The following is a 24,610-nucleotide window of genomic DNA, read 5'->3' on the forward strand; positions in this document are numbered from 1 at the left end:
GTTGCCATGAATGGAGGGATTGTGTTTTAAGGAGAGGCTGGATAGGCTGGGAATTTTTTTCACTAGCATGCACAAGGTTGAGGGGTGACCTTATTAGAGGTTTACAAAATCAGAAAGAGTGTAGATAAGGTGAATAGCCGGGGGAGAGAGGGATTCAAAACTCGGGTGCATTCATTTTGAGAAGAAATTAGAAAGATTTGAGAAAAGACATTAGGGTTTTTATAAAAAAAATTATATGTGTGAAATGAACTTCCAGAGGAAGTGGTAGCTGTGAATACAATTACAATATTCAAAAGACATTCAAATAAGTACATAAATAGGAAATATTTGGATGGATGTGGACTAAGCGGAGGCAGGTACAATTAGTTCAGTTTGGAATTATGGTTGGCATGGACTGGTTGGACCACAGGGCCTGTTTCCTTGCTGTATAACATTATGATTCTAATCCTCACTAACTCTAAATTCATGCATCCTCAACTCTCCCGATCACTGTCACTTCATCCAGCCTCATAACTCTTCCTTATTTATATACTTCCTCACCAGCCACAGAACGCTCACTATCTCATGTCCTCCAGTTTCTCAAATCTCTGCGATATGTGCCTTTCTTTAGTTTCAGCCTTGAGGATGCCCTCATTCACTCCGATTGGTTGGAGGACAAACTGGTCTCCAGTACTGCCCTCTACCCCCTATTGGCCTGTGCTGACATCAATCATCGGGGCCCATTGTGAGGTGAGTGGTGGGATCCTCCCTCTCTCTGCCCTCTGGATGAGTTACAATATTCACAGTCAATGGGACAGTATCACAGAGCACAGGGGTTGGGGCTATTCAGCCCATTTGGGATGTACCCTCTCCCTATGGAGATGCTGCAAATCTGTCCCAATTCCCTTCCCATTTGCCCATGGACTCCCAAATCTTCCCTTAAAAAGTAAAATTCCAAATCTGTTTATGAATAACTGCTGAGTCTGTGTCCTGCTGCCATTCAGACTGTTCCAGATACTCAGAACTTACTGAATAAAATAATGTTCACATTATTTGCCAATTACCTGAAAATTGTTACTAAAATTGTGACATTGTTAACAATTCCACTCTCTCTGCAGATTCGATATCCTAGAAACAAATTTGCACCTGGTCAAAATCACTGCTTAACCTTCTCAGCTCCAAGGACAATTATCTGTGCTTCTGCTAGCTCTCCACAAAAGAGGAACACATCTTATTTTAATTTATTAGTGTCATAGAGATGTACAGCACAGAAACAGACCTTTGGTCCAATTTGTCCATGCCAACGAGGAATCCTCAACAAATGGAGCCCCATTTGCCAGCTATTGGTCCGTATCATTGGAAACTCTTCCTCTTCATGTACCCAATCGGATGCCTTTCAAATGTTGTAATTGTATCAGCTTCCACTATTTCATCTGGCAGCTCATTCCACACATACACCACACACAGCTTGAAAACTTTGCCCCTTAGATCTGTTTTTAATCTTTGCCCTCTCAACCTAAGCCCATGTGATCTTATTTTGATCCCACCTAACTGGGGGGAAAGGACCCTGGCTGTTCACCTTATCCATGCCCTTCATGATTTTATAAATCTCCATGAAGTCACCCCTCAGTCTTCGACTCACTAGGGAAATTAACTCTGGCCTATTCAGCCTCTCCCTGTAGTCCAAATCCTCCAACCCTAGCAAAGTCTTTGTAAATCTTGTCTGAACTCTTTCAAGATTCACAACATCCTTTCCAGAACAGGGAATTTCGAACTTCAAACAGAATTCCTGAAATGGCTTAATCAATGTCCTGTCCAACCACACAATTTGACGTCCCAGCTTATGTACTCAATGCATTGGCCAATCAATATAAGTATACCAAACACCACCTTCACTAGTCTGCCTACCTGCGAGTCTACTTTCAAGGAACAATGAACCTGCACTCCATGGTCTCTATGTTCAGCAACATTCCCTAGGACTTTACCATTAAGTGTACAAGTCCTGCTCTGATTTGTCTTTCCAAAATCCAACAGCTTACATTTGTCTAAATTGAACCCAGTCTGCCATTCTTCGCTCCAATGGCCCATCTGGTCAAGATACTGTTGCATTCTGAACTTGTCCACTTCTTCATTGTCCACTACACCTCCAATTTTGGTGTCTTCTGTAAACCCACTGACCATATCTCATATTCACATCCAAGTCATTTATTTAAGGACCCAATATCCATTCCTGCAGGACAATGCTGCTCACAGGCCTCCAGTCCGCAAAGCAACCCTCCTACCTTCAAGCCAGTTTTGTATCCAAATGGCTCGTTCTCCCGCCATTTCATGTTGTTATCTAACCTTGCTAACCAGTCTGCTTTGTGGAACATCGTTCAGTGTCCATATAGACAACGTCCACAGTCTGCCTTCATCAATCATCTTTGTCACATCTTCAAAAAAAACTCAATCAAGTTCGAGAGAGAGAATTTCCCACACACAAAGCCATGTTAACTATCCCTAATCAATCCTCGTCTTTCCAAATCATGTAAATCCTGTCCCTCAGAATCCCTTCCAACAACTTACCTACCACTGACGTTAGGTGGACTGTTCTCCTGTTCCCTGGCATTTCCTTACCACCTTTTTTAAATAATGGCCACCCATCTTCCAGCACCTCACCTGTCACAAACAATGATATAAATATCTCAGGGACGGGCACTGCCATCACCTTCCTAGCTTTCCACAAATTTCTGGGATACACCTGATCAGGTCCCAGGGATTTATCAACCTTGCTACTGTTTAAGACATCCACTACTTCCTCCTCTGTAATCTAGACACTTTTCAAGTGATCACTATTTATTTCTCCAAACTCTCTAGAATAGAATAGCATAGTATTTCTCCGACCTCCTGTTGTTCCATAGATGGCCTTGTTGATCTTTAAGAATTCCTATTCTCCGTCTGGTTATGATTTTATCCTTAATGTATTTGTAGAATCTCTTTGGATTCTCCTTAAAAACTATTTCCTAGAGATATTTCAAGTCCCCTTTTTGCTCTCCTGATTACCCTCGAGTATATTCCTGTAAAAACGTGATCCTGTACTCCCAATTCCTCTGCCTCTGTCATATCTGCTCCAGGCAGAAGCAATTCCACTCCAGGACATCCCAGAAAGGTTTCCTCTTTCAAGGACCGGATTTCCCTCCCACTTGATCAACAATGCACTCCAACGCATATCCTCCACTTCCTGTACCTCCGCCTTCCCCCCACCCCTCCAACCACAATAAGAATATAATCCTCCGGTCCTCACCTGCCACCCACTAATCTCCATGAACCTCTGCTATGTCCGCTACCTACAGTCAGACCCCACCACCAGGGATATATCTCCCTCCCCAGTCCTTTCTATCTTCCGCAGAGACCATGGGATCTTTGGTGCTGATGTGCTGCCCCACGGATACCTCAGTCACTCATCCTGCCAAATGGCCTCGTGAGATTATCACTAGATGGATAATCCAGACACCCAGATAACATTCTGGGGCCCAGGGTTTGGATCCCATCACGGCAGAGAGTGGAATATGAATTCAATAAAAATTTGGAAGTAAGAATCTATTAAAGACCATGAATCCATTGTTGATTATTGCGAAAATAAATCTCATCAGATTCACTAATATCCTTCGGGGAAGGAATCTGCCATCCTTACCTGATCTGGCACACTTGTGACTCCAGACCCACAGCAATGTGGTTGACTCTTTACTGCCCTTTGGGCCCAGCCAGTGACACCCTCATCCTGTGAATGAATAACAAAGAAGGTCAAGTCTTGTACACAACCATACTATTCTTACAGAGAAGTGATCTCTTAGTAAATTTGCTTCTCAACTCCCTGCTGACTATTGGGGAAGGGGGGGTCAATAGTACCATCCCAATAAGGAGATCATCCCTTTCTTATTTCTCAGTTCCACCTGTATCACCTGCCTGGATGTACTCCCAGGAATACCCTCTTGAAGCCCAGCTGTAATGTTATCCCTAATCAAAAATATCTCTCCCCTTGCTCTGTTGCCCCCTTTCTATCTTTGCGATAGCATCTATTCACTGGAACATTAAGCTGCTGGTCCTATCCATCCCTGAGTCATGCCTCTGTAATTGCTATAATAACCCAGTGCGATGTTCAAAACCATACCCTGAGCTCCTCTGCCCAACCTATCGGGCCTCCTGCATTGAAATAAATGCAGTGTAACTGCTCATTCTGTGCCTTGCCCTTGTCTGCCTTGACTGTTTGACGTCTGAACTGTACCAGCGTCAGACTTAGCTCTTCCTCACTCACTCTCTGGGTTTACCCACATTCCTTCACTGGTTTAATGCCTCCTGAATAGCACTAGCAACTGTTCCCTTCCAGTGCAGGTACAATCCATCCTTCTGATGGAGGTCAATTCTACCCCACAAGAGATTCCAATGATCCAACAATGTGAACTCTTCTATTCCTATGTCATTGATACCAATAAACAACAGCCTCCCCTCAAAATGGTTATTCTCCCCTTTAAGAATATTCAGCTCCCTCTCTGAGACATCCTTATACAAAAATTACACATTCGAATAACAAACCTTACACTCAGCACGTCATCATAAAAGGATTACATGACACATTGAAGGTTTGGGGAGACCTTTTGCGAGAATGCGATGATTCAAAGGAGATTTTTTAAGCAGCAAATAGGATTGATCTGGAACACAATACTCACACACACAATGCGAATATCCAGGTCCTGATATCCTGAGTAATTCAATCAGAGTTTGGCAGAATATTTACTGAGATTACCATCTGAATGTCCACCTGTAATATCCTGTAATACAAGTTTATAAAATCTGCCACTACCAGTTCAAGTTAGAAACCCACACCATCCCCTCCTCGTGGCCCAGGATGACTGGACATATTACCCTTGAGGACATCAGCAGTCAACTCAGGGGGAAATCTGTGGGTTTCTAGGAGATTCCAACTTGAGATCTCATGTGACTGAACACAGCAGTTCATTGACACGTTGGAGAAAATGATCCAAGCGTCAGTGAGACATGGGGAACAAGAATTACTTTCTTTTCTTTTATTCCGTGCTGCCGCTCTGCCTCATCAATAAGACTTGGGTGTGAAAGGCTAACGATGGGCAAGTTGTCTCCATCCTGACCAATGGGTAGGAAGATCCTCTCAATCACTCCAAAGCGTAACCCTAAAAAGATAGCAACTCTGCCTGCTTCCCACTGCCCAGTGCTCCCAGTAAATGTTTGGAAGAATGGGAAGGAGAGATATCTCCTAGAAAAGGCATAACTGTAAAGGTCGAAGAGGATTATGAAAAGAGAGAGTTGCTCAGGAGAAGGGGGCAACAAGTTGCCAGATGGGGTGTAACTTGGGAAAATGGGAAGTTGCTCATTTTGGAGGAGATAATAAAAGAGCTAAGTACTATTTAAATGGTGGAAACTGTAGAAAGCTGTACCACAAAGGGACCAGGGGTAATTGTTCAGGAAACACAGAAAGCTACCACACAGTTACAACAGGGAATGAGGAAGGGGAATCGAATGTTTTGTTTCAAAGGTTCTCAGTACTAGAGTTTGGAGTATATACATGAGAGTAACGTGTGGAAGTGCTGGTGAGACCACCATATCTGCAGTAATGAGAGCAGTTTTGGTGGCTTTAGATAAGGAAATGTGTCACTTTATTGGAGGCATTTCAGGGAAGATTTAATGAGATGATACCTGGTTTGGAGGGATTATCTTTTAAATAAAGGCTGAAAAGGTTGGGACTCTACTCACTGGATTTTGGAGAAAGAGAGGTGATCTCATTGAGACCGATGGGGTTCTTAAGGGGTTTGACAGGATAAATACTGAGAGGATGTGTCTGAGGGTAAATACTGAGGGGGGGGGGGGGGGGGGGGGAGTCTGAAACCAGATTCTGAGTCACGGAATCAAGGGTTTTTTTTTCAAGTTTAAGGTGACACAGATGCGGGTAAGGGGTTTCAGTAGCAATGGAGCTGGGATGAGGTGGAGAAAAGCAACGTTTAAGAGATTGGAATTCCTGGTGTTGTGATTGTGTGGATGTCTGATCAGAAGGTCACCTTGGGGTCAGATATAACAGCAATATTGTGAAGAGTGTTGTTCTGCCTCAGAGAGTTCCAAGTGAGAGGGAGGGGCTCAGCAGAAAAGTAAAGGTAAGGCAATGGGTTTAACCGTGACAATGTTTCAATGGAGGAAACTGCAGCTAATCGAGTAGTGGGAGCGTGGTAAGCAGTTTGATAACTGAGTAACAGTGGAGTAATGGAGAGGGATGATGGGGAGGGAGAGCTGGGCATCGTCAGTGTACATGTCAAACCTAACAGTGTTTTTGGATGATATCACCTCCTGGCACTACGTACGTGAGATACAGGAGAGACCAAGGATAGATCGTTGAGGGACACCAAATGCAAGGAATTCAGAAAGGAAAGGGAGAGTGGAGATGGAGCAGGATTTTCCAACAACGGTGAGGTCAAATATTAGTTTTTCACAGAATGGGAGAGAACGACATAACCAGAAAAGACCAACAGACAGAACAAGGAACAATATCTATGAATTGGCGAGGGGGAGTGATGAGGCGGCAGCGGAGGAGAGAGAGTTGGAAAGTGAGTTTAGTGAGATTAGAGTAAAGGGTCAAGGGGGGCTCTGATAAGGCTTTACAAGAGACTGGAGAAAGATGTAGGTTTAGGATAAAAACCAGGAACACCACGTGATGCAGTTTGGCTCAGTGGGCTAGTGGGAGGGAGGGAAAGAGCAGATCGGATTATCTCAGTCTTAGTGTCAGAGAAACTCCATGTGCTCTTCACTCGTTGTTGGAGGGGAGGGTGGAGGAGACAGGATGATGGACAGTGTTTTACAAAGAAACAAAACCAGGGTTCGTGATATTTCAAATGAGTGAACAAACCTGATGTATTTAGCTTTTATCCAGAATATTAAAACAAACGACTGAAGTCCTGGTTCGAATCCCGTCTTGGCAGTTGGTGGAATCTGAATTCAAGAAAAAAAAGTATTAGGAATCTCCTGATCTCCATGAAACCATTGTCAATGGCGAGACAACTCCTGCCAACCTGACAGCGGCCCCGCCAGCTATTCACTGTATTAATCACTCCAAAGTCTCAACAAAGGAATGAAACTGGATGGACCAGTTGGCAACTAACAAGGCACCAGAAATTACAACCACAGAATCAGCCCTCTCAATGCTGCAACGTCCTCCTCACTAACATATGGTTTTTGGTGCCAAAATGTGGAGAGCTGTCTCACAGACCAATCAAGGAAGAGCCTGATATACTCATACTCACGGAATCATCCCTTACAAACAATGACCAGACACCACCATCACCATCCCCAGATATCGAGAGTGTGGTGCTGGAAAAGCACAACAGTCAGGCAGCATCCGAGGAGCAGGAGAATCGACGTTTCGAGTCTAAGCCCTTCATCAGCCTGACCTGCTGGGCTTTTCCTGCACCAGACTCTTGACTCTGATCTCCAGCATCTGCACTCTTCACTTTCTCCTGAAATCTCTGGATATGTCCTGTCCCACCAGCAGGACAGACCAGGCAGATGTGGTGGCACAGTGGCGTACAGACAGGGAGGATTTGCCCTGGGAGTACACAGCATTGGGTCCGGAGACCAGGAAATCTCAGGGCTCCTGCTGATTACCACGTCCCGTCCTCCCTTGGCTGATGGATCAGTTCTCCTTCATGTTGAACAACATTTGGAGGAAGCACTGAGGAAGTAAAATGGTGTCAAACGTATTCTGGGTACAGGATTTCAAGGTCCACAATCGAGACTAGTTCTGCAACGGAATTACTGACTGAGCTGGTCAGGTCCGAAAGGAAATAGCTGCTCAACTGAGTATGCAGCAGGTGGTGAGGGAACCAACAAGAGTGTAAAACATACTTGATCTCATTGTTAGGAATTGACCAGCGGCAGATACATCTGGCCATGACAGTATCAGTAAGAGCGACCATCACACATTCCTTTCGGAGACAAAGTCTTGCCTTAAAGTTGAGAAAAACCTCAACCGTGTTGAGTGGCATTATCACAGTTCTAAATGGGACAGACTTCGAACTGGGTATCTCTGAGGCACTGTGGGACATCAACAGCAGCAGAACTGCACTCCAGCACAATCTGTAATCTCATGGGTTTGTAAATCCTGCTCTCACCCATCACAATGGACAGGAAAGGAGGGCATGCCATGAGCGGCACCAGGCAGACCGAAAAATCAAGTGCCAACCTGGTGAAGCTATCAAACAGAACTACCTGCATATCAAACAGCATCAGCAGCAAGCAACAGAGCTAAACGATCCTACATCCAATGGAACAGATCGGAGCTCTGCAGTTCTTCCACACCCAGTTGTGAACGGTGATGGCCAATTAAACAACTCACTGGAGGAAGCATCACAGAAATCCCACCCTTACTGATGGAGGGGCCTCGCACACCTATGCAGCAATCTTCAGCCAGAACTGCAAAGTGGGATGATCCATCTCAGCCTTCTCCAGTGGTTTCTAACATCACAGATGTGAGTTTTAAGCAAGATCGATTCAGTTTGAAGAATACCAAGAAATGGTTAAGTAGTGTAAAGGGTTCGGGCCCTGACAACATTCTGGCAATAATACTGATGGCTTGTGCTCCAGAACTTGCCACCCATCGAGCCACGTACCGCTCCAGCACTGGCATCGACCAACAATGTGGAACATTGCCCAGGGATGTTCAACAGAACAACACAGGGCAATCCAACCCAGGCAATTTCCCTCTATCAGTCCATACTCGATCAGCAGTAAAGTGATGTCATCAACAGGGCTACCAAGCAGCAGCTACTCAGCAACAGCCAGCTCAGCGACACTCATTTTAGGCTCCACCAGGGCCACTCAGCTCCCGATTGCGTTACCGCCCTGATTCACAGTCTGGCAACCAGCTGAATCCCAGAGGTGAGGTGAGTGTGATAACTCAGTCCCACGCCAAGACCACTATTTCTAGCTGATTCCACCCTTGTCTCAGCTCATACTTTCATTTTCCAAACACACTCAGTGCCAGCTTCCCACATTCAACCTCCCTGTAATCTCAAAAAAGTCTAAATCTCTGCTTGTTGATTCATCAAAAGGCTCCTAACTAAAATGAACAGCATGCAGCCATAGAGATGTACAGCAAGTAAACAGACCCTTCGGTCCAACCTGTCCATCCCGACCAGATATCCCAACCCAATCTAGTCTCACCTGCCAGCACCTGGCCAATATCCCTCAATTTAAAATTCTCACACTTGATTTAATTCCTGGCTGTGATAATCCCTAGCACCCTGCACCACACACACTTTGAGCCCTCGACAACCCATTTTCTTCGAGACTCCCAACCATTTGTTAATGCATTACTTCACCTGTGTGGCTGTTTCTACAGTTGCTGAAGCAGCATGGTCTTAAATTCGTAGCCAAAACCTCACAGGTCTGCTTTCCACCTTTAAGAAATCCCTCAAAAGCTGCTTTTTGGCAATGCTTTTGGTCACCTGACCTAATATCTCCATCTCTGGCCATATGTTTAAAGTTCTCAATCGTATTTTTGTGAAATTATAAGCATGATAATAAAAATACAAACTGTTGTTGATTTGGACATTATTTTCAAATCATCACTGTTGCTGAATGAATAACCTATAATGCCACTTACCCAACCACATTAGATTAGATTAGATTACATTACATTACAGTGTGGAAACAGGCCCTTCGGCCCAACAAGTCCACACCGACCCGCCACCTAAAACTACAGACAATTTAGCATGGCCAATTCACCTGACCTGCACATTTTTGGATTGTGGGAGGAAACCGGAGCACCCGGAGGAAACCCACGCAGACACGGGGAGAACGTGCAAACTCCACACAGTGGGTCGCCTGTGGTGGGAATTGAACCCGGGTCTCAGGCGCTGTGAGGCAGCAGTGCTTTCCACTGTGCCACCGTGCCGCCCACATTGTGAGAGCACCTTCACCACACAAACTGCAGCTGTACAAGAAAGTCAAACATCATCCTCTCCACAGGCAACAGGGCTTTGGCATTAATCATTGGTATCAGTGGAAGTAGAAACACAGTTGATGTTTCAGGGAGTGCAAAATGGATTACAGGGAATGAAAATGGTGTAGAATTTGATAGTCAGAAATGGAAGGAAAATACACTTGCTTGTTGGAAAAAAGAATTCTTGACTGTCAAAAATATTCAAGATAAAAGTAATCTGATAATAGAGCAGCACATGATCAGGGGCTGGACTGCAATGAAAAAACTCGTTTACAAAGGGGCTATAAAAGTAATAATACAGTAGTAAACAGACCAAAAATACACCCATGGTTCGAGACTGAGGAAGCTAGATCTTGACAAAGTGGCCATGAGGGAGCCCAGAGGTGAATCAGAGCAGTATTGACTGCTATGATCCCAAAGACTCTCTACCAGAGAAAGGCTGCACGTGCGACTGGCTGCACCTTGCCCCCTACAAAGATGGCGGCTCCGCACGTGAATCGTTGTCCCGAATAAAGATGGCGGCGCTCACTCAGGCCTGCAGCCGCGCTGAGGCCATTCCTCATTTACTGCAAACACGGGACTGGGACGTTCACATTTGTGTTTTCCAACGTGCACAATTTGTTTGTAAAACCTCTCCGCTCATAGCAACACAGTTTTTCTCCCGTTTCCCTGTTTATTTCTTTCCTTACCATATCCTTTCTCTCCATAACTTCCCGAGCATTCATTACAGCGACTCTGCGCCGCGCGCGAGGATGATCACGTTGTCTAGTTTAGCTCCGCCCTTCATTCACGTTGATTGGTTGGAGGACCAACATCCCGCTAGGTCATCCAGCTCCGCCCACCGTCCTTTCATTGGTCCGGTGCTGACATCAATCACCCGGGGTCCCTTTGTTGACTAGAGCATGCGCAGTGTGTCCTGCTTTAGCTGATATGTTGGGTAATGTGATGGGAGAGTTTACTGAGGGTAAGAATCCCTTTGTGTGAGCTCTGCAGTAGATTTCCTTTATTCATGGAGGGAATTGCCTTCCTACTCATGACTGAATAGCTGCGATTGATGAATCAATGCCACTTGAATCAGTACATAAACACCCCATTTTCACTCCTTTTCACAACATCTGAGATCTTTACCACATTGTATCACGCTCTTCTTTGGAAACAAAAAAAAAACAGGAATCGGAGCCGGAGTAGGGCATTCATTCCCTTCAGCTTGTTCCCCCATTCTATCAGATCATGGCTGGGCCAACCCAGTTCTCAACACCTCTTTTATGCCTCATCAGCATAGCCCTCAACTGCTCAATATTTCAAAAATATGTCTGCCCTCTTTTAAAATAATTTGAGATAGAATCATAGATTGCCTACAGTGTAGAAACAGGCTCTTCAGCCCAACAAGCCAGAACAACCCTCTGAAGAGTAACCCAACCATTCCCCTCCCACATTTAACTTTCACAATTGTTTGGGTGAGAAAATTCTAGCCGTTCAATGAGAGAAAAAAATCATTACTTTTTATAAAATGAATGTTCCCTTATGTAATATCCCCTGGTTTCAGACTTCGTTGGTGCTAGAAGATCTAGTCAACATCCACCCTGTCAACCTCCTCAGAATCTTGTTTCCATTACATCACCCCTGCTTATCTATTCTTGATAGGTCAACCCTTTCGTCCTCGAAGCACGTAAGTGAATCTTTTTTGAATGGTCTCTGATGTTGGCTTATCCTTTATTAAATATGGGAGCGAACATTATATACAGAACTGCAAATGAGGACTCAGCAACAACCAATGTGGTTAACCAATCCTCAATCCATGCTAATACATTATGCCGATACCATGAGCTCCTAAATTGTGCAATTTTATGTAGCACCTTATCATTTGCATTTTTAAAATCCAAATACAGAACATCATTGGATTGCCCTTTATCAGCCCTGCTTGTTATCTCCTCAATGAACTGTCGCAAATTTGTCAAATATAGTTTCTCTTTCACAAAACCCAGTCTACCATGTTTAATGATAAGCTTTTCTAAATGTCCTGCAATTTCTTACTTTAATATTCGACTCTGTAGATTCTTTCAGTAGCTTTGCTAAGTATGATTCCCGTCTCTTAAATCCATGCGGACTCTGTCCAATCCAGTCACTGTTCAGTAAGAAACTTGACTGTACTCCAATGTAGTTAGTAAATTTATCTGGATTTATTGTTAAAAATCGATTACTTATCAAGACTGGACCCATGCAATATCAATAAATTAGTGAGTCTGAATTTGGGTTATAATGTTTTTTTTTTGTTAATTCTTTTTCTACTGTGTTATGCAGACAGCACCAAGTGATCACTCTTAATTGCGGGGAACTTTGAAAATAATATATTTTAAAAATGACTTCCCAAAATGCTGCCTCATTATTGGACAAGGAGGATTTTGCATTAAATAGTTTGCAGATAAAATTGAACAGATGTTTGCTGCAATTTGGCCAGACTGCAGGTTACACCAAACTGGCAACTCTGCTCTCAAATTCTTATTTGACACTGCCCAAGGCGATACCGATGGGACTTCACTTTGCCATTCTTGTTCACCAGCTTTATTTCCAGGTTTAATCATATAAACATCCTGGAGCTTGTAATATTAGACAACTTGTCTTTTAGGTACATATGTAAATATCATACTGAAATGTTGCACTGAATGGTATCAAATCTGAAATTAGTCTCTAATCTGATAGTAACGTGCTTTGACCCTTCTACGTATGTATTGGCATAAGTCGATGCCAGTTATTTTTCTGAAGCCTGTGATTCCTGATGAAGGGCTTATGCCCGAAACATCAACTCTCCTGCTTCTCGGATGCTGCCTGACTTGCTGTGCTTTTCCAGCATGACACTTTTCGACTCTGATGTCCAGGTTCTTTGATCATCACTTTCTCCTTTGAGTAGATTAAACCAAGAATAATTTTTGTTGATCAAAGTGCAATAGGAACCAATTCATGAAATTCAGATATCTCACATTTACCTTCACTATATGAAGGCTAAGACATTACTAAATTATTGTCAGTAATTGAAACTGTGCTGACAAACTTGTGCAGTATCAGTGCCTCACCTTTAGAGTGTTCCCAGACATCGCGCAGCTGCAGTATTTTGTTTTGCATTCAGCTATATGTTGTTCTCACTTGTTTCTTTGTGAAAGATTACAAAATTAACTTCGATGAATGAACTTATGACATCTTTAACCAATGTTGGTAGAAATAAATGTCAGTATTTCAAGTGCTGAAAAAGTAAAATAAACTGATAATCAGTAGAAAGGGTTTAAGGTTGATATGGAACAAATGCTGGCAAATGGGATTAGATTAATTTTTGATATCAGGTCAGCATGGGCAAGTTGGACTGAAGAGTCTGATTTTGTGTTGTACATCTGTGACTTCATTCTCTCAATTATTCAAGAAGTTAAATACTTTGAGGAGGAAAAGGAAAATTTATGCAGACAGCACTTGGAATGATGATTGAGGTATATCAAACTCACATTATTTCATGACTTTTTCCTCTGAGTTCTTCAATGAATAAACTTGTTTTATTATCTGAATAACTATGTATCATGTGATTTGTTACGCAGAAAATATTTCATTAGGATCTAGGTGAACTAGTAAGAAGTGTTCATTTTTAAAATTTAGGCAGCTTGATTGTTAAGCAAGAAAACGTTAGCGTTTTACTCCCACTGAATCATTGCTCTATAAAGGATAAAAAGCTTTTTAACTTTTGTGGGCACTGAATATATGGAGATCAATTCTGAAGGAAAAAAAAAACCTCGTCAGTAATGGAGTAATTGCTTCTGGTCACTCTTCAGGCTATAGAGACTCGGAAAGAAATGAGTTGGCCAAAGTTAGCAACATCATTTGGATGGACTATGCTCATTGGGGAAACTTGCAAGATCTGTAGAAGAAACTCCTATTTCAGAGTGTATGCAATAAACCTGAATATTGTTATTTTTTCACAGAGCTTGGGACCTGACTGGAGCAGCAATGAACCCTTTATTGTTTCTCAAATTTCCGAGCTTGCCAAATTATTGTTGGTAAATGCAGGTGACTTTATCAAAGCACATTTCACATGCCCCAGCTAGGAATTTGGTCCCAATTCTGTCAGTCCATCCATTCCTTTGGATAAGAGGTATTTTAAATGTGAGCACTCCATTTACCTAATTGAATTGAATACTTCAGTGGTTAAGTCCTTTTGGATTCTTAATTTATAATTACTCAATGTGATTTTTTGTTCCCCCTGAATTTGCCAAGCACTGGGCAGTTCTGGAATATTCCAAATATTTACAATAGATGGATTTACACTATTGAAGGCAAGCTGGCAGATTTGAATACCATTCGGGTCGTCAACAACAATACAAAAGTAACTTTATGAATTGCTTACTGTACAATGTAAGCCAAGTGCTACTGAAGCCAGAGATAGTCTCCCAAGGATTCCAAAATCTAAACAGTGCATTCCAGATATGCTCACTGTCACCATCTGGGAGCAGTCTCCCAAAGTGCTCCCAGCATTTAGAAACCGCACACACTGCCCTCCAAAGTTAAATCTGCTGCCACAGGCTTCACTCTTATTGTATACAATGACATTTATTGTCCAGTTCTTTAACGTGACAAATGATTTTAAAAGCAATTTAGAGAATACTTTAAATCCTGAAGAAATGTGATGTCAGCCCTTTGTAGAGGTGAATGGAAAGTGTGATGTTTGCTTGACTTTGGCTCTATGTATCAGACTGAACTGAACCTTTAGCAAGATGTGGGATGTTTCCCACACACTTTGTTTAAAAAAAGCAAAGATTATGCCCTGAGATTTAAATGTTCAATCAGATTTAATAAAAATCCTTCCAAAAATTGAGTTTGACTACAGCTCCTGTAAAGAGACATGCTGTTGACCTTCAATTTTGTGACATGTGATCATTCTTTGATAAAGGTGGCTGTGTGTAACACTGCAGGATGTCGTGCTGAAGTGCCTCATTGGGTGGATGAGATTTATTACTGGTGGAACTCGGCTAATTTTGAGACAGAATGTTACTTTGAGTTAAATATTGTTTTTAAACTGAGACGTGCTTGTGCAACTCAAGTGTGGAAACTATGCTCATATTTGCAATGAACCTTTCACTTTTGGAGATTAATATTTTTCCGATCTGTTTTGTAAATAAAGTTCACTCTCGAAAGCACAGTGCTGGAGAACCGCAGGTCCAGCAGCATCTCTGAGGGGAATTAAACATTGTAAGTTTCACGTCCAGTGACCTTTTCTCTATTCAGACAAAGAGACAGTGAACTTGAAATGTAACATTTTTTTCTCTTCACCGATGTCCTCAGAACTGCTGAGTTTCTCCAGCACTTTGTTTCTGGGGTTCAGATCTCCAGCACCTGCAGTTTATTGTTTTGTTATAGATCCTATGATTTGACTTGGGGAGTGAGAGGCAGCAACAATGATCAACATGGAACCCTTATCATGTGACTTTGCATCTGTTGTTATGCAGCAGGACAATTGGAAATACAAGAAAATGAGGCGGCGCGGCCGGCTGGTAGTGTGGCCGAGCGGTCTAAGGCGCTGGATCCAGGTTCCAGTCTCGAAAGGGGCGCGGATTCGAATCCCACCACTGCCATTTCTGCTGATCAACTCCAACGCTGCAGCTTGTTAAAATGCTGTTTCGTTGCCCACTGTCTATTGATGTTGAAAACAAAAGTAAAATGGGTTTGCTTCCCAGGGAATTAACTGTGGTGTGGGATACTGCCAAATATTTCAAAATGTCTCTACTGTCATGATCGTGTTCGTCTCCCGCGCGGAAAATCGCAAACAGTTCTGCCGTCCCAGGCAAGTTGAGCTTTTACAGGAACCGAATGGAGACTGTTATTTCATCGCTGTTGTGAAACGAAGTCCTACGGTGACTCTACTCGTTGGTTATTTGGGTTTCTAGCTAATGGGAAAATCGTTCCAATGAATTTCGATGTCATACCTTATTGAATATCTTCCATTTCCGTCCTGGAAACATCGGAAGGGAAAGGTAATCTAATCGAGACTGTGATTGGTGAAATTCACTTTTTACGGCCAATTCTTATTATGTTCTTTCTTTCTCTCTTTTCAGCATTGTCTGGAAAGTGGTGGTGCACTAAGGCTGCAGTATGTTTGAAAGAGTCGTTTGGAAATGCCCTGTTGTTAGTTGTGAGATTACTTTATGACTCATGCCCTCGGACTGTATCACATTTAGCATTCATGCATCTCTGTGTCTGAAAATGCCAGTTTCGTTTGTGTTCCGTGTTAAATGCTTTCTGTTTTGCGATTCGCTCAATACATTTCGATTTAACAGAGTTTCTGAGGTAACTTCCAGCAGCAAAAATCCTCAGCTGAGGATCTGGGAAAATTTCACAGAGTATGGTCAGTCGGAGCTAAAGTAAGGAAGTCGTTCGTTTCTGCAGTGTTTCACAATACTACCTTTCCCGTGAGCAGTCGAACAGACTAAATGATTGTGCCACTGACTGCGATGGCAAACTCCGCTAAAAAGTAATCCTTTAAAGCCGGTGGAAGCAACATGACGTTATTGGGGTACATCGTGGAAAAAGATACTTCGGTGGACCTCGTCCATGCTCACCACATAGCCAAAACTAAACAAGTCCCGTTCCCCAGCATTTGGCCCCAAACCCTCTCAACGCACCATATCCAGAAACTCACCCGATTACCTTTGCAATTTTCTGAGTGTAATAGCCTCCTCCGAGCTATTGGAAACAAAAAGGTGAAACGTAGAACGGATTCAACTTTCAGTGCTGGACGCCACTGAGCCGGAGCACGCACGGCAGTGGCTCGTTTCTGTAGTGTAGTGGTCATTACGTTCGCCTAACACGCGAAAGGTCCCCAGTTCGAAACTGGGCAGGAACTGTTTTGTTCTTCAACTGCAGCCTTTTACATGGACAAGAGCTGAGCTTTCTTGCATGCTTTCCCATCTGCAAACCTGCCTTCGAATTTGCTTGAACAAATCTGCTCTGGTAGTGAAAGGTAATGCAATTCCATTTAATTACAGTGCAAAGCGTTGTTAGGTTTTTCTCCAACCTGGTTCTGATCATATGCCATTCTGTTGGAGAATGTAGTTACCGCCTTCTGATCCTTCCACGAAAAGCAGTACCGCATTTGCCTTCCTTGCGCCGACGGCTCGGTTCAAAGACAGGAAAGAAGCTGATGCGCTGGTGTCACAGCGCACCACGAATTCCTGAACTTGTCTGTCTGTCAAATGTACCCCAAGGTCGTCTCAGAAAGACCTCATTTGGAAGCTGTCAATCGTGATTCAACGTGCGAGAATTGGCACCAGATATCCTGAATCATATTTTGGAGCAATTCGCACGTTCGTGGCTCATTCAATCAGCAACAGCAATGAAAGAAATTGCACTCTCAGAGGAATCTTTCGACTTGCGCATTCATAGCGTCGCTAGTATTAAGGTCCGCCCCGAGATCTAAGTCATGTTGGAACTGAAACGGTGGAATCGACAGAGAGGCTACAGAATGACATCGCATCCATTTGGTTTTCTTTAAATCACTGACGAGCAGGAAAATGTAAACGGGGAGGGCGAGTGGAGAAGTGAGGCAGTTGCAGCTCTGGTGAAATTCCTTCTTTGTGATTCACTCAGCAACCAGAGACGTGAAGGTGACTCAGGCGTGAAAGCTCTTCACATCGAGAACAAAAAGCACTCAAGGACAGTTAGCAGCTCTTCCGGAGTGAGGGTGGGGTGAGGTAATTACCTTTTGACTTCTGTTACTATGTTCAGAAACTGCCGTTTTGATTGAGGTGAACAGAAACTGCATTTCTAAAAAGCACCATGGAATTTAGCAAAATTTATTGAGTCGCTTGTCGTCGATTCCCACATAGGTTTCCAACGCAGTTGGTATCCATGTGGCTCATGTCCAGGTGTGAACATCTCTGCAGCACATTGCACGGTTAAGGTAAAAGGCAAGGAAAGTGGCTTCTAGAACTGGCTCCGAGGTCAGAGCATTCTCACAATGTGATCTGTCGTTCTCGGATTGTAATGTTACCTCCGGTTTTAGGGTGGAGAACATTCTTTGGGACTCTTATTCTGAAAAAAAAAAACAGACACAGCGACTGAAACTATGCTGCACGGTATGATGTGGATTACGGCCTGCTCAGGTTTGTGCATTTTCCCTGTCGTCCGGTGTGTTTCATGTTCCGTGTAAACGTGAAAGTCGTCCTGTTTCGAGCAATGGGTGAAATCATTTAGCAAAGCGAGATTCGAAATTGCAGTAATGTCAAGCAGCTCATGGTTATTTGACCAAATCATAAGCGAACCCATATTCTCACGCACTCACAGATACATTTGTAGCTGAAAAGAGTCTGAGAAGATAGACTCAGCTTACCATTGATTTTTGACTGGACTGATGGGCTATCAATATCTGCTGCGAAATTGACATTGTAGCTGTGCGAGTCCGAGAGGACATCCCAGCAGCTGTGCGAGTCCGAGAGGAATCATGGAACCCTTATCATGTGACTTTGCATCTGTTGTTATGCAGGAGGACAATTGGAAATACAAGAAAATGAGGCGGCGCTGACCGTCTGGTAGTGTGGCCGAGCGGTCTAAGGCGCTGGATCCAGGTTCCTGTCTCGAAAGAGGCGTGGATTCGAATCCCACCACTGCCATTTCTGCTGATCAACTCCAACGCTGCAGCTTGTTAAAATGCTGTTTCGTTGCCCACTGTCTATTGATTTTGAAAACAAAAGTAAAATGTGTTTGCTTCCCAGGGAGTTAACTTTGGTGTGGGATACTGCCATATATTTCAAAATGTCTCTACTGTCATGATCGTGTTCGCCTCCCGCGCGGAAAATCGCAAACAGTTCTGCCGTCCCAGGCAAGTTGAGCTTTTACTGGAACCGAATGGAGACTGTTATTTCATCGCTGTTGTGAAACGAAGTCCTACGGTGACTCTACTCGTTGGTTATTTGGGTTTCTAGCTAATGGGAAAATCGTTCCAATGAATTTCGATGTCATACCTTATTGAATATCTTCCATTTCCGTCCTGGAAACATCGGAAGGGAAAGGTAATCTAATCGAGACTGTGATTGGTGAAATTCACTTTTTACGGCCAATTCTTATTATGTTCTTTCTTTCTCTCTTTTCAGCATTGTCTGGAAAGTGGTGGTGCACTAAGGCTGCAGTATGTTTGAAAGAGTCGTTTGGAAATGCCCTGTTGTTAGTTGTGAGATTACTTTATGACTCATGCCCTCGGACTGTATCACATTTAGCATTCATGCATCTCTGTGTCTGAAAATGCCAGTTTCGTTTGTGTTCCGTGTTAAATGCTTTCTGTTTTGCGATTCGCTCAATACATTTCGATTTAACAGAGTTTCTGAGGTAACTTCCAGCAGCAAAAATCCTCAGCTGAGGATCTGGGAAAATTTCACAGAGTATGGTCAGTCGGAGCTAAAGTAAGGAAGTCGTTCGTTTCTGCAGTGTTTCACAATACTACCTTTCCCGTGAGCAGTCGAACAGACTAAATGATTGTGCCACTGACTGCGATGGCAAACTCCGCTAAAAAGTAATCCTTTAAAGCCGGTGGAAGCAACATGACGTTATTGGGGTACATCGTGGAAAAAGATACTTCGGTGGACCTCGTCCATGCTCACCACATAGCCAAAACTAAACAAGTCCCGTTCCCCAGCATTTGGCCCCAAACCCTCTCAACGCACCATATCCAGAAACTCACCCGATTACCTTTGCAATTTTCTGAGTGTAATAGCCTCCTCCGAGCTATTGGAAACAAAAAGGTGAAACGTAGAACGGATTCAACTTTCAGTGCTGGACGCCACTGAGCCGGAGCACGCACGGCAGTGGCTCGTTTCTGTAGTGTAGTGGTCATCACGTTCGCCTAACACGCGAAAGGTCCCCAGTTCGAAACTGGGCAGGAACTGTTTTGTTCTTCAACTGCAGCCTTTTACATGGACAAGAGCTGAGCTTTCTTGCATGCTTTCCCATCTGCAAACCTGCCTTCGAATTTGCTTGAACAAATCTGCTCTGGTAGTGAAAGGTAATGCAATTCCATTTAATTACAGTGCAAAGCGTTGTTAGGTTTTTCTCCAACCTGGTTCTGATCATATGCCATTCTGTTGGAGAATGTAGTTACCGCCTTCTGATCCTTCCACGAAAAGCAGTACCGCATTTGCCTTCCTTGCGCCGACGGCTCGGTTCAAAGACAGGAAAGAAGCTGATGCGCTGGTGTCACAGCGCACCACGAATTCCTGAACTTGTCTGTCTGTCAAATGTACCCCAAGGTCGTCTCAGAAAGACCTCATTTGGAAGCTGTCAATCGTGATTCAACGTGCGAGAATTGGCACCAGATATCCTGAATCATATTTTGGAGCAATTCGCACGTTCGTGGCTCATTCAATCAGCAACAGCAATGAAAGAAATTGCACTCTCAGAGGAATCTTTCGACTTGCGCATTCATAGCGTCGCTAGTATTAAGGTCCGCCCCGAGATCTAAGTCATGTTGGAACTGAAACGGTGGAATCGACAGAGAGGCTACAGAATGACATCGCATCCATTTGGTTTTCTTTAAATCACTGACGAGCAGGAAAATGTAAACGGGGAGGGCGAGTGGAGAAGTGAGGCAGTTGCAGCTCTGGTGAAATTCCTTCTTTGTGATTCACTCAGCAACCAGAGACGTGAAGGTGACTCAGGCGTGAAAGCTCTTCACATCGAGAACAAAAAGCACTCAAGGACAGTTAGCAGCTCTTCCGGAGTGAGGGTGGGGTGAGGTAATTACCTTTTGACTTCTGTTACTATGTTCAGAAACTGCCGTTTTGATTGAGGTGAACAGAAACTGCATTTCTAAAAAGCACCATGGAATTTAGCAAAATTTATTGAGTCGCTTGTCGTCGATTCCCACATAGGTTTCCAACGCAGTTGGTATCCATGTGGCTCATGTCCAGGTGTGAACATCTCTGCAGCACATTGCACGGTTAAGGTAAAAGGCAAGGAAAGTGGCTTCTAGAACTGGCTCCGAGGTCAGAGCATTCTCACAATGTGATCTGTCGTTCTCGGATTGTAATGTTACCTCCGGTTTTAGGGTGGAGAACATTCTTTGGGACTCTTATTCTGAAAAAAAAAAACAGACACAGCGACTGAAACTATGCTGCACGGTATGATGTGGATTACGGCCTGCTCAGGTTTGTGCATTTTCCCTGTCGTCCGGTGTGTTTCATGTTCCGTGTAAACGTGAAAGTCGTCCTGTTTCGAGCAATGGGTGAAATCATTTAGCAAAGCGAGATTCGAAATTGCAGTAATGTCAAGCAGCTCATGGTTATTTGACCAAATCATAAGCGAACCCATATTCTCACGCACTCACAGATACATTTGTAGCTGAAAAGAGTCTGAGAAGATAGACTCAGCTTACCATTGATTTTTGACTGGACTGATGGGCTATCAATATCTGCTGCGAAATTGACATTGTAGCTGTGCGAGTCCGAGAGGACATCCCAGCAGCTGTGCGAGTCCGAGAGGAATCATGGAACCCTTATCATGTGACTTTGCATCTGTTGTTATGCAGGAGGACAATTGGAAATACAAGAAAATGAGGCGGCGCTGCCGTCTGGTAGTGTGGCCGAGCGGTCTAAGGCGCTGGATCCAGGTTCCTGTCTCGAAAGAGGCGTGGATTCGAATCCCACCACTGCCATTTCTGCTGATCAACTCCAACGCTGCAGCTTGTTAAAATGCTGTTTCGTTGCCCACTGTCTATTGATTTTGAAAACAAAAGTAAAATGTGTTTGCTTCCCAGGGAGTTAACTGTGGTGTGGGATACTGCCATATATTTCAAAATGTCTCTACTGTCATGATCGTGTTCGCCTCCCGCGCGGAAAATCGCAAACAGTTCTGCCGTCCCAGGCAAGTTGAGCTTTTACTGGAACCGAATGGAGACTGTTATTTCATCGCTGTTGTGAAACGAAGTCCTACGGTGACTCTACTCGTTGGTTATTTGGGTTTCTAGCTAATGGGAAAATCGTCCCAATGAATTTCGATGTCATACCTTATTGAATATCTTCCACTTCCGTCCTGGAAACATCGGAAGGGAAAGGTAATCTAATCGAGACTGTGATTGGTGAAATTCACTTTTTACGGCCAATTCTTATTATGTTCTTTCTTTCTATCTTTTCAGCATTGTCTGGAAAGTGGTGGTGCACTAAGGCTGCAGTATGTTTGAAAGAGTCGTTTGGAAATGCCCTGTTGTTAGTTGTGAGATTACTTTATGACTCATGCCCTCGGACTTTATCACATTTAGCATTCATGCATCTCTGTGTCTGAAAATGCCAGTTTCGTTTGTGTTCCGTGTTAAATGCTTTCTGTTTTGCGATTCGCTCAATACATTTCGATTTAACAGAGTTTCTGAGGTAACTTCCAGCAGCAAAAATCCTCAGCTGAGGATCTGGGAAAATTTCACAGAGTATGGTCAGTCGGAGCTAAAGTAAGGAAGTCGTTCGTTTCTGCAGTGTTTCACAATACTACCTTTCCCGTGAGCAGTCGAACAGACTAAATGATTGTGCCACTGACTGCGATGGCAAACTCCGCTAAAAAGTAATCCTTTAAAGCCGGTGGAAGCAACATGACGTTATTGGGGTACATCGTGGAAAAAGATACTTCGGTGGACCTCGTCCATGCTCACCACATAGCCAAAACTAAACAAGTCCCGTTCCCCAGCATTTGGCCCCAAACCCTCTCAACGCACCATATCCAGAAACTCACCCGATTACCTTTGCAATTTTCTGAGTGGAATAGCCTCCTCCGAGCTATTGGAAACAAAAAGGTGAAACGTAGAACGGATTCAACTTTCAGTGCTGGACGCCAGTGAGCCGGAGCACGCACGGCAGTGGCTCGTTTCTGTAGTGTAGTGGTCATCACGTTCGCCTAACACGCGAAAGGTCCCCAGTTCGAAACTGGGCAGAAACTGTTTTGTTCTTCAACTGCAGCCTTTTACATGGACAAGAGCTGAGCTTTCTTGCATGCTTTCCCATCTGCAAACCTGCCTTCGAATTTGCTTGAACAAATCTGCTCTGGTAGTGAAATGTAATGCAATTCCATTTAATTACAGTGCAAAGCGTTGTTAGGTTTTTCTCCAACCTGGTTCTGATCATATGCCATTCTGTTGGAGAATGTAGTTACCGCCTTCTGATCCTTCCACGAAAAGCAGTACCGCATTTGCCTTCCTTGCGCCGACGGCTCGGTTCAAAGACAGGAAAGAAGCTGATGCGCTGGTGTCACAGCGCACCACGAATTCCTGAACTTGTCTGTCTGTCAAATGTACCCCAAGTTCGTCTCAGAAAGACCTCATTTGGAAGCTGTCAATCGTGATTCAACGTGCGAGAATTGGCACCAGATATCCTGAATCATGTTTTGGAGCAATTCGCACGTTCGTGGCTCATTCAATCAGCAACAGCAATGAAAGAAATTGCACTCTCAGAGGAACCTTTCGACTTGCGCATTCATAGCGTCGCTAGTATTAAGGTCCGCCCCGAGATCTAAGTCATGTTGGAACTGAAACGGTGGAATCGACAGAGAGGCTACAGAATGACATCGCATCCATTTGGTTTTCTTTAAATCACTGACGAGCAGGAAAATGTAAACGGGGAGGGCGAGTGGAGAAGTGAGGCAGTTGCAGCTCTGGTGAAATTCCTTCTTTGTGATTCACTCAGCAACCAGAGACGTGAAGGTGACTCAGGCGTGAAAGCTCTTCACATCGAGAACAAAAAGCACTCAAGGGCAGTTAGCAGCTCTTCCGGAGTGAGGGTGGGGTGAGGTAATTACCTTTTGACTTCTGTTACTATGTTCAGAAACTGCCGTTTTGATTGAGGTGAACAGAAACTGCATTTCTAAAAAGCACCATGGAATTTAGCAAAATTTATTGAGTCGCTTGTCGTCGATTCCCACATAGGTTTCCAACGCAGTTGGTATCCATGTGGCTCATGTCCAGGTGTGAACATCTCTGCAGCATATTGCACGGTTAAGGTAAAAGGCAAGGAAAGTGGCTTCTAGAACTGGCTCCGAGGTCAGAGCATTCTCACAATGTGATCTGTCGTTCTCGGATTGTAATGTTACCTCCGGTTTTAGGGTGGAGAACATTCTTTGGGACTCTTATTCTGAAAAAAAAACAGACACAGCGACTGAAACTATGCTGCACGGTATGATGTGGATTACGGCCTGCTCAGGTTTGTGCATTTTCCCTGTCGTCCGGTGTGTTTCATGTTCCGTGTAAACGTGAAAGTCGTCCTGTTTCGAGCAATGGGTGAAATCATTTAGCAAAGCGAGATTCGAAATTGCAGTAATGTCAAGCAGCTCATGGTTATTTGACCAAATCATAAGCGAACCCATATTCTCACGCACTCACAGATACATTTGTAGCTGAAAAGAGTCTGAGAAGATAGACTCAGCTTACCATTGATTTTTGACTGGACTGATGGGCTATCAATATCTGCTGCGAAATTGACATTGTAGCTGTGCGAGTCCGAGAGGACATCCCAGCAGCTGTGCGAGTCCGAGAGGAATCATGGAACCCTTATCATGTGACTTTGCATCTGTTGTTATGCAGGAGGACAATTGGAAATACAAGAAAATGAGGCGGCGCTGCCATCTGGTAGTGTG

The 24,610-nt window shown here is 43.8% G+C and overlaps 1 long non-coding RNA gene and 2 other non-coding genes across 4 annotated transcripts in view; 2 read left to right on the top strand and 1 right to left on the bottom strand.

Annotated features, from left to right (window-relative positions):
* The window catches only part of LOC148137832 (uncharacterized), a 115,509-nt gene that overhangs the window by 35,626 nt on the left and 55,273 nt on the right, over positions 1–24,610 (bottom strand). Inside the window, exons 2-3 of one of the 2 annotated variants that reach the window (XR_015754110.1) lie at positions 6,887–6,969; positions 3,653–3,739 (exon numbers count right to left, since the gene is read on the bottom strand). The exons of the other annotated variant lie outside the window; for it this stretch is intronic. This is a non-coding gene — a long non-coding RNA (uncharacterized LOC148137832). The remainder of the gene's footprint in view (positions 1–3,652; positions 3,740–6,886; positions 6,970–24,610) is intronic. 2 annotated transcript variants of the gene reach the window in all.
* On the top strand, positions 19,817–19,889 carry trnav-aac (transfer RNA valine (anticodon AAC)). Its single transcript has one exon. It is a non-coding gene; the product is annotated as a tRNA-Val (tRNA).
* On the top strand, positions 22,849–22,921 carry trnav-aac (transfer RNA valine (anticodon AAC)). Its single transcript has one exon. It is a non-coding gene; the product is annotated as a tRNA-Val (tRNA).

This window comes from Chiloscyllium plagiosum, unplaced genomic scaffold (genome assembly GCF_037043375.1).
Source record: "Chiloscyllium plagiosum isolate Xiang-an unplaced genomic scaffold, Cpla_swu_hap1 HiC_scaffold_42, whole genome shotgun sequence".
In the NCBI taxonomy this organism is placed as follows: domain Eukaryota; kingdom Metazoa; phylum Chordata; class Chondrichthyes; order Orectolobiformes; family Hemiscylliidae; genus Chiloscyllium; species Chiloscyllium plagiosum.